We start from the raw sequence: 7,095 nt of genomic DNA on the forward strand, positions 1-7,095 counted from the left end.
TGCCTCATGTCGCAATTCGCTCCCAGGTTGCCCAGGCGATGCTGATGCAAGTGTGGAACCAGACTTGTTTATTTCCATATTACCATGGTTCTGGCAGAATACTCTCCCTCCCCCTCCCTCCCTCCCTCCCTCCCTCTCTCTCTCTCTCTCTCTCTCTCTCTCTCTCTCTCTCTCTCTCTCTCTCTCTCTCTCTCTTTGTGTGCTGCTAATACAAGTCCTCCTTCCTTGCAAGTTACCAGCCCGGGGGGGGGGGAGAGCCACAAGCCCAAAATACCACATTTTGTTTCATAAGACCCATGGGCATAGCTAAGGGGGGGGGGCAGAGGGCAGCTGCTCCCTATCAAATAAAACAATAGAAATACTTAACTGACCAATCATGTCATTTCTGCCCCGCTAACAAAAGTCCTCGCTATGCCCATGCTAAGACCATGTTCCCCATTCCTTTGCCTTCATATGATATAGTATTCATTGATTTTTTTGGTTCCATTTTTTCGTTTTATTTGCAGCATTTGTATTCTAACCTTCCCCCATTCCCAGGAGCTCAGAGAGGGGTGTTTGCACAGGCTGCCTGGGCAACAATGACCACATCCCAGTTAAAATGAAACAAAAAGTCCAGAAAGCATAAAAAAATGAACCTCAAAGCAAAAGAGAATGTTTCTCAATATGAACAGAGGGATGGAGAGGAAATTCAGTTCCCTTAACATGAAACTGACCCAATTCACCCTTCCTTAAACAAGAGGCACACTGAAACGCAGCTTTCTTTTGAAATTTGCACTTCTTGGAATTTTGCCACATGGTTCTCCAACAAAAAACAATGTGGACATACTGTCAGGGAACTGACATCGGAGCAGAGGGGAGAGGCGAGGCTCCCGGACTCTGCAGGAGAGGGGACAAGTAAGGGAAGAGAGAGAACGTCATCTGGGGAAGGAAGTCCAGGTGACACCAGGAAAAAGGGAGAGGCAGAGAGCAGCTTGGATGTGAGGCTCCGAGACTCTTCCAGTGAAGTCAGTGAGGAGGGTGGAGGACCACCACTCGGCACGCCCACTCTGCGCAGAAGGCTTCCGCGCAGAGAGGCGAGGCGAAGGTTGTCCGTTAAGGAATTCTTTTATTAAAAAAAATAAAATATTTATTGCAATTTTTTAAACAACGAACAAACCACCAAACATATAAAATACCATCACCATACAGACAGAAAAAGTCAAAGCAAAGTTAAGAAATAAACAAAGAATAAAAGAAGAATACATATAAAACACAGTTGTTCATAAGTCATATTTTCATAATCTTTGGACTTCCCCGCATCTCCCTTCCCTGCGTTCTCAGTCACATAGTTATAGACAGCAATTTATTACCTTATTTCAATTCTTATTTTGTAAATCTCGGATATTATGTCCCAACTTTTAAATAACTTTATCATAAATTAAACTGCTTGATTTAAACATAATATTGCTTCAAATTTCATCATTTCCTTAAACCTCACTTATTCTCATATATTTTACAACAAAGTTTCTGCTGCCGTGTTACTTTCAATCGTGCATTCTCCTAACATTCATACAGTTTGTAGTGTTTTTGTAAATAGTCTTTAAATTTTTTCCAATCCTCTTCCACCGTCTCTTCTCCCAGGTCCCGGATTCTGCCAGTCATTTCAGCCAGTTCCATGTAGTCTATCAGTTGCGTCTGCCATTCTTCCAGTGTGGGTAAATCTTGGGTCTTCCAGTGCTCTGCAATGAGTATTCTTGCTGCTGTTGTTGCATACATAAAAAAGGTTCTATCTTTCTTTAACACCCCTTGGCCGACAATGCCCAAAAGGAAGGCCTCTGGTTTCTTAAGGAAGGTATACTTAAATACCTTTTTAACTCATTATAGATCATTTCCCAGAAAGCCTTTACTTCCGGTCGGCGCCAGCGTTAATGGCGGTCCTCTTTCCGAGCTCCGGAGGAGGACTGCTCCACGAGTTCGGGTCTGACCCGCTACGGCAAGTGGGGGACCCCTAAAATCACAGGCGCGGATGCCTGTGAACAAGGAGACTCGGTGGGCACCAGAAGCGCCCCCCTTTACTGCCTTTTTAAAGGCTCCGGAACGGCATCGGGAGAGCGCGGTGCTGAGAGTCGCTACCCAGCCCGCAGAGTGAAGCCGCGTCGCCATTGACGGAGAGCGCCGATTCCTTCCTGCAAATTGAATTCGGATTGAAAACCCCGTGAGTAGGATTGAATGACTATCGGGAACTTTTAAATTTAAATTGGAAATTTGGCCGGAAACGGGGGAGGTTAAAATCAAGGAAGTCTGCCTTCCCCCGACTGCATGACAGATGAAGCAACGAAAAACAAAGAGCTGCATCTGAAGGGAAATAACAATAGGACTATTTAAGCCTGGCATTTGGATATAAATCTCCTCTCTAGCAGGCAGGGGCAGAGGGGAGGGAAAGTAACCTCATTAACCTGCATGATTTTTGAAAGAGAAAAACTTTCCGCTGCCTCAATCCCCTGAGACGGACTGTCAAAATAAGATACCAGGACAGTGAAAAGATTTTAGAAACTTGTTACAAGGCTACATAGTTGAGGACTTAACTGATACAAAGTTTTGGGGTTTTGCTGCTACAATATACCAGACTGGACTGTGTTGACAGAGAAACTACATAGAAAAAGTGTTGCAGCATTTATATTGAAGTTTCCTGGTTTCTTTGTTCTATATTCTTTGTTTCCTTCACTTGGACATTATGTTTTGCCCCCTCTAGAGGGCTGAGAAGTAACAGTTGCAGAATAACAGATTAAGACAGTGGGATTTTCCATTTGGAAATTGTTCCTGTGAGAACGTCCTTGGGACATGAGTGGCCCAGCAGAGGAGATAACTACGAGAGCTAAAGCAAAACAGCAGCAACAGCAACAGAAGAAAAGAGGCTCAATATCAAGTTTAACACCGACAGGTGCAGCTGGGCAGGAAAAAGTGACGGCTGTCTCCATGGAGTCAATGACACAGGCGTTACTCAAGATAAATCAATCCCTGGAAGCTTTGACACAGCAGAGTACAGAAAATTCACAAAAACTAACAGAATTAACAGCAAGGCTGGATTTGAATACGAAAAGTGTGATATCCAACACAGAATCTATAAATAAACTGATTGAAGAAAACTCGGCAACACGTAAAATCGCAGAGGATGCCAGAAAGATTGCTGAGGAGACACAGGAAAAATTAGAACCGTTTTCTAAAAAAGTGTATGAACATGATGCGGCCTTGTCTTTGATGGAATTACAGAGAAAGGAGAGAAATTTGAAATTAAGACTAATTCCTGAAAGTGAAGGAGACAGCCTTGTGGAGTTCCTTACACAAGAGTTTTCTGACTTTTGGCAGGAAGAATTGGAGGAAGAAGAATTTAAGATAATAACAGCATTTAGACTGGGCAGGAGACAAAACAGAAAGACTCCGAGGGATTGCCTGATTACTTTCAGATCCAAGGAAGAAAGAGACAAAATACTGAAACTACATTACCAAAAGGCCTTGGAAATTGGAAATTCTCATATACAGATTTTTAAGGACATCCCTAAATATATTTTGGAGGTGAGAACCTTCTATAAAGATCTGGTCTACCTGCTGAAAAAGAACAACATACTCTTCAGGTGGGAGTTTCCACAAGGACTGCCCTTTAACTACAAGGGAAAGAAGGTGAAAATAAAAACAATTCAAGACAAAGAGAAATTCTTGGAGAGAAACCACGAGGATCTGCAGAAGGGAACGGTAGACCCAATCTCAGAGCAAAAAAGAGTAGTGGTCATTCTGAATCTATCATTTGGGCTTAAACCACCACCATCAGAGGAAGAGCAACAACTTGGAGCGGTAGGAGGAGTAAGTGACAAATAACAAGATGGCCCTGCAATTCCTTAGTTGGAATTGTAATGGGCTGAACATGCCCACGAAAAGACGCCAAGTTTTTCATATTTTGAAAAGAGAACAATTGGATTTGATCTGTTTACAAGAAACCCATGTGACCAGGGTACACAGAAAACTACTTATAAATAAAAGATTAGGACAAGAATTCATCTCATCGGACAAAGTTAAGAAAAGAGGAGTGGTGATTTATGCAAAAGAGAAATTGGCCCCAAAAATGATGTTTAAAGATGAACAAGGAAGATACCTAGCAGTGGAAATACAAGTACAAGGAGAAAAATTGTTAATAGTTGGAATCTATGCACCAAATGAAGGGAAGGCGGAATTCTTCAAGAAGTTGCATGAAACTCTGATGGATTATTTGGACTATAACGTAGTAATTATGGGAGATATGTATGGTGTGGTTTCTACAAATATGGACAAGGCACAAAGACTGACAATCTCCAAGGAAGGGAGACTTCCGAAGACCTTCTTTGAAATGACTGAAAATATGGACTTAATAGATATTTGGAGAACAAGGAACCCTCTCGAGAGAGAGGGAACTTTTTTCTCTCAAGCAATGATGACCTGGACCAGAATCGACCAAATTTGGATTACTAGTGGGATGGCTCCAAAGATTAAAAAAATAGAAATCTGCCCAAAGACTTGCTCCGACCATAACGCCGTGAAGATGGAGATGAAACTTACAACAACTGGTCAATTCAGATGGAGGATGAATGACACCCTGTTTCGAGACGAGGAGATCCACAGAAAGGCCCAAAAAACCTTAAAGGACTATTTTGAAATAAATTTAAAGGCCGATGTAGAAAAAAGAGTGATCTGGGACGCAAGCAAAGCTGTGATGCGAGGATTTTTGATTCAACAAAATTCAATAAAAAAGAGAAAGCAAAATGAGAAGAAGGAAAAGATTTTGGAAAAGATAAAAGAAGGAGAGAAAAGATTAAGATCAAAACCAAAGTCCCAGGAGATTTTGAGAGAGATCAAGCTATATCAAACACAATATATGGAATTGATGAATCAAGAGATTGAGTGGAAGATAAAGCAAATGAGACAAAAGACATTTGAATCGGCAGATAAATGTGGTAAACTTCTCGCCTGGCAATTGAAGAAAAGACAGAAACTAAATACAGTTACAAATCTAGAAGTGGATGGAAAGAATATATCCAAACCCAACGAGATTAGAAATTGTTTCCTGAGTTATTTTAAAAAGTTATATTCACAAGGATCACAGAATGAAGAGGACATAGATGAATTCCTTAAAAAATATGGATTACAAAAAATCTCTCATCAAAGTAAGGTGGATCTAAATCAGAGAATAACAGAACAAGAGATAGAGGGTGCCATTCAGAACATGCAATTGGGCAAATCTCCAGGACCAGATGGACTGACTTCCAGATACTACAAAGCTTTGAAGCAGTGGTTGGTGCAACCGCTAAAGGAAGTCTGTAATGAGATTTTAGAGGGGAAAAGGGCGCCAGAATCGTGGAAAGAAGCGTATATTACACTCATACCAAAGACAGAGACTGAAAAGACTCAACTTAAGAACTACCGCCCAATATCATTACTTAATGTGGATTACAAAATTTTTGCAGACATTTTGGCAAAAAGATTGAAAAGAGTGTTGATGGAGAAGATTCATAAGGACCAAGCAGGCTTTCTCCCTAAAAGGCATTTATCAGACAATGTGAGGAACATAATAGACATTTTGGAACTACTAGAGGTGAATATAAACACTAAAGCAGTTCTGATTTTTGTGGACGCGGAGAAAGCCTTTGACAATATCTCTTGGAGTTTTATGAAAAAGAATCTTCATGGGATGGGGGTAGGCCAAGGATTTGAGAATGGTATGGGTGCGATATATTCTGAACAAAAAGCTTGAGTGTAAAGTTGCTTAAAGTATCTCTGGAAGCACTTTCTAATCTCCACAGGATTCTGAATGTTTTTCCCTTCAATCTCTAAGTTGGTAACCGTATTTAGTTTTTGTCTCTTTTTCAGCTGCCATGCTAACAGCTTTCCACATTTATTTGCCGATTCAAATGATCTTTGTTTCATTAACTTGATTTTCCACTCCACTTCCTGATTTATCAATTTAGAGTATTGTACTTGGTAGAGTTTAGTTTCTCTCAGAATCTCCTTTGACTTCGGTTTCGATCTTAACTTTTTCTCGCATTCCCTAATTTTCTCCAAAATCTTTTCCTTTTTCTCGTTCTGTGCTCTTTTCTTTATGGTGTTCTGTTGTATCAGAAACCCCCTCATTACAGCTTTACTTGAGTCCCAGATTACTCTTTTTTCCACCGTGGTGTTCAAATTTATTTCAAAATAGTCCTTCAAAGCTTTTTGGGCCTTTTTGATAATCTCCTGGTCTCTGAGCAGGGTGTCATTCATCTTCCATCTAAAGGAGCCGGTTGTAGTTAGTCTCATATCCATCTTTACTGCGTTATGGTCGGAACAAGTCTTTGGGCAGATTTCCACTTTTCTGATCTTGGGTGCCAGACCTCTAGTTATCCAGATTTGGTCGATTCTTGTCCATGTCAGTTGGGCTTCAGAAAAGAATGTTCCCTCTCTTCCTAGGGGGTTTTTTGTCCTCCAAATATCAATCAAGTCCATATTGTCAGTCAGTTCAAAAAAAGTTTTAGGTAGTCTGCCATCTTTTGTCAAGCTTTGGCCATGTGACTTATCCATATTTGTAGACACCACCCCATTCATATCTCCCATCATAATGATGTTATTATAGTCCAGATAGTCCAGCATTGTCTCATGCAGCTTCTTATAAAATTCTGATTTCCCTTCGTTCGGTGCATAGATTCCCAGTATCAAGAACTTTTCACCCTGGGTTTGAATTTCGATTGCCAAAATTCTTCCTTGTTCATCTTTAAAAAGGAATTTTGGTGATAGGCTCTCCTTTGCATAAATCACCACTCCTCTCTTTTTGACTCGGTCTGATGAAATAAATTCTTGGCCTAATCTTTTGTTAATTAACACTTTTCTGTGGAGCCTAGTCACATGTGTTTCCTGTAGGCAAATAATGTCCAATTGTTCTTTCTTTAATATATGGAATATCCTTCTCCTTTTTTCCGGGGAATTTCCACCATTAATGTTCCAGCTAAGAAGTTCAGAGACATCCTGGGCGAGTCTGTTATTCTGTAGAGGGTGGTGTTTCTTTCTTCTGTTCCTCAGATCCCAAAGGTGTAGGTGCAGGCGGTGGCGGTGACCAAG

This window comes from Podarcis bocagei, assembly GCF_964188305.1.
Source record: "Podarcis bocagei genome assembly, chromosome: W".
Taxonomy (NCBI): Eukaryota; Metazoa; Chordata; class Lepidosauria; order Squamata; family Lacertidae; genus Podarcis; species Podarcis bocagei.